The following is a 4,056-nucleotide window of genomic DNA, read 5'->3' on the forward strand; positions in this document are numbered from 1 at the left end:
GTATCAGCAGCCAAAGGAGGAAGGCCAGACTCAGGATGAAATGGTGCTCCCTTCAAGAGAGGCGGAGCATCCTTTCCCTGTCTTTGTTGAATCTGCTTGAATCTTTCCCTCTCATTGAAAATCATTATTCAGGAAGCTTGATAGCCTTTACTGCCATCCAGCTTCAATAAGGGGCTACCATGGTCCCCCAAAGAGTTTAAGAACTTAAAACTTCAGATTGGGTTTTCTCTTCTTTTTCTCTTTTGAAAGGCGTCTATTTGTCATCAGTTCTTGCATACAAAGTGAAACTTCCCCAGGAGCATCTGTGCTTTGAGTTGTATGGCCGAGGCCTACTAATGGATTCTTACAGTTTACTACAAGCTTTCTGAGGACACTGTTTCTCAAAATCCAATGCCTCACCTCACACTGGCAGCTGAGTTCTCTATTTTTATATAAAGACTTAATAGCGGATACTTAAAATGGACATATCAGAAATATCAGCTTACAGAGATTAGTTAGGAATATCAAGGTAGCTACAATGAAAAGTAGATAATAAAAGACCTGGAAAGGTTTGCTGCGGAAAAATTTGTTATCCAATCCATAGGTATAGTTCTTAAACTTAAAAACGTTATAACTTTGAAGAAAATGAACTTTTTTATGATAGTGGGGTTTGAACGCAGAACCTTTGATTAACTCCTTGAGTGAGACCCCAGACACTGATACAATATGTATAATATACAGTATAACATACAATAAATAGAATATATACACATACATCCACACACACATCCACACAGACATATATACACACATCGCATTTCTCAAAGATGGCTACAACAGCACTTCCTGTTCTGTGTGTTTTTCTTCCAATGTGACTTGGCTCTCTTATCAACAGGTATGGATCTATATCTTTGCTCCCCTAGCTCTGGTGAGCCTCGAGAATTCTTTGACCAATAGAAGAGAGTAGAAGCAATGCTGTACCAGTCCTCTTAACCTCTGTTGGAAATTGGTCTCCACATCAGCAGTAGTTCCACCCCAAAGCCACTGTGTGTGAGAAACCCTGAGCCAAGAGAAGAATGAGACTCCATGGAGAGAGTGGGGCGGGGGTTGGTGGTGGAGAAGATACGAGACAGACAGAGATACACAGAGAGAGGAGAGTGTTGGACTGAGAAAGATGAATAATCAGGCTTTTCTGGAAAAAGCAGAATTAATAGAATATATATATATATATATATATATGTTTTTTTTAATTGTGAAAATACCATACAGAGGGGTTACAATTACATGGGCAAGGTAATGAGTACATTTCTTATCAAGCATTGTTGCCTCCTCCTTTGTTTCCCCTTGTCATCCCTTCCCATCTCCCCCTCCTCCCTCACCCCAGCCAAAGTTGTAAAGTTCATTTTTCGACATAACGTCTTGTACATCTCATTGTTGCAATGGGTCCCCCTGTATCCCTATTTAAACAATTTGTTTTTTCTCTTCCCCTCCACAAATTATACCAACATCAAATACAGTGAAAACAGGGGTTATACTGTGAGGGAGGGACATACAAAGCAACAAAGAAATCATCTTATAAATATTTTAGAAACAATTGCAAGAAAGAAAAAAACATTTGAATCCTTATCTTGGGGTTCATTTCACCTAACATCAACTTATCTGACTGTTTCTGCTTGAAGTGAGCCAGGCCCAAAGAAACATAGGTCCCATGGTTTCCCTTATTTGCAATTGCCAGTATATGTCTCAGAAAAGTAGAATATATTTGTATGCTATCATTGTATTATATATATATATGTGCACCTATATAATATAATATAGCATATATAATTATATAATATAATATATATAGGCTCACTTAATCAGAGGGTTCAGTAGTGCTCATCTCCAGGCTGAGAGCTAGAAAGACTATCCAGTCCTACAAGTCAGAAGTCTTAGAATGAGAGCAAGCGCCATATGCAGCCCTAGACTAAAGCAGAAGACCTGGACATCCTGTGGGGAGCAGGCAGTACAAATCACTCCCATAAGCGGGAGTCTGATGGGTCTGGTTGGGAAAGGTGGGTGTGAGCAACTGAGCTAGCTTCTTCCTTTGCTTCTCCTTTCCTGAGGTAGAATGGGGAGCGCCTATAGGCAGATGCTGGCCACTTTCAGGGCAGGCCTTTCCCTGCTCAGATGCCCATCTTCCCTGGAAATGCTCTAACAGTGTGCTTTATCAATTCCTTAGACACTCTCTATCCTGTCAAATTGGCAGTCCAAATGAATCAGTCCAGGACAGAGAGGATTTGTGTCACTAGAGTGCCAGAACTGATGTTGGGTGTTCTGCATCAGCAGCCCCAGCTGAAGGCATGGAGATAATCCATGACCTTACTGCTCAGGTGGGATCCAAGAACCTCCTGACAGCATCATTAGGATTCAAGAAGAAAGGAGCCAGTCAGGTTTTTGCTATCAAAAGAAACAACCACAGATCTGAAATGGGCTGTTTATTATTACAATTTTTTAAAATTTCCCAAAGTGAGGACTGAACCTTCTGTGGAATTCACATGACATTCATTCAACCTTTTGTTGACTTTTGTTGCCATGGGTTAGGTGCCCTATCCTATCATGAAAACAAATGCGTCAAAAAAGGCATTTCCCGCCTCCATTATTATTTTTTTCCTTATTTCACCCTAGCTTCTCCAACGTGAAGGTTATGCAGATCTAATTTAGAAGGAGTGATTTTTAAATGTGTTAGAGTTTTGAAGGTGTCATTTCTGACGGGAGGAGCAAAGGAAGAGATTGCAAAACAGAGCCTAAAAACAGAGCTCCAGGGAGACAGTAAGCAACGAGGTATTTATGACATCTTGGATTTGGGGAGAGGAGATGAAAGTGACAGATGGAGAACAAGCGCAACAAAGTAGTACATTCAATGACTTGAGACCAGTTCATCAGAGAAAAACTTGAGTGTGAGGAACAGCCCCAGGGAGCTGACCTGGGGTTGTTCATTCCAGAAATCGGAGAGAAATTGTGGGTATGGGGGGGGGCGCAGGAAAGAGAGAGGGAGAAGGGAGGGGGAGAAGAAGAAAAGAGGTAAAGAGGGAGAAAGAGAATCAGACTAGGACAAAGAGATTTTGGTGAGTGGGAGAACCAGATATAATGAAATGAAGATCAGTCTCAGAGCACAAGGGAATTTTTTAGATCTTAGATGATTCTCTAACTCATATGCTCTTCCAAGTCCTATGGTGAGAAAGAGCTTCTCTAGTAATAAGGCAGACTACCCAAATAGGGCAAAATGAATCAAGAAATCGTTAGCAAACTTTAGGAAAGCTAAAGCGGGTAGCACTTCAGCACATGGACTAGGTGGTCAGATGTTCAGGATTTTAATTCTTATTTTACTAGCTGATCATGTGATTTGGGGCAAGTAACAGGTTTCTCTGACACTCACTTAAAAAAATCTCCCAAAGTAGGAAAGGAGAATAGGTTTCAGAGGCTATTTGGAATATTCAGTGAAAAACTACCTGTCAAGTACTCAGCAGGGGCCAGGTGCATACTAAATGATAGCTTCTGTAGTCAGCAGCTCTTCTATCTTCATTGAATTGGATCTGGATTACTATGCCAAATGAAAGCACTGATTCTAGGAAATTCCTGCCAGAACATTATAATTTCCAACCACCTTTGCATTCAAGGGACCATGTGACAGAGTCTGGCCAATAGGAAGCCAGAAGTCATGTACATCATTTCTAGACCTAGTCTATAACCACTTTGTCTGTGGGACACAAGCCTCCATTCTTGCCCATCTGCTAGCTGTGGAGCAGTGGTCAGGATGACCTGGGTAACCCTATGTTAAGATGGCAGAGGCTTTGATTCTTGAGTGACCATGTAGACCAAAGGTTTCAGAATGTATCTGTGACAAAAGCTAATGTTAGCTTAATAGCAAAGGCTTAGGATCATCCACTCAAGAGTGCCTTAGCTTGGTCATGTCTGAGCTCAGATAAACACCAGAGGAATCAGCCAGAAAGAAGTGTGTTTGGTCGGTCACTGGGATGGTAAAGAAGGATCGGTGGCCCAGACTAGAAGACAAATTGTGGCTGATCTGTATGATTG

Source organism: Dipodomys spectabilis, unplaced genomic scaffold, assembly GCF_019054845.1.
Source record: "Dipodomys spectabilis isolate Male_0828 unplaced genomic scaffold, ASM1905484v1 ptg000042l, whole genome shotgun sequence".
Lineage (NCBI taxonomy): Eukaryota > Metazoa > Chordata > Mammalia > Rodentia > Heteromyidae > Dipodomys > Dipodomys spectabilis.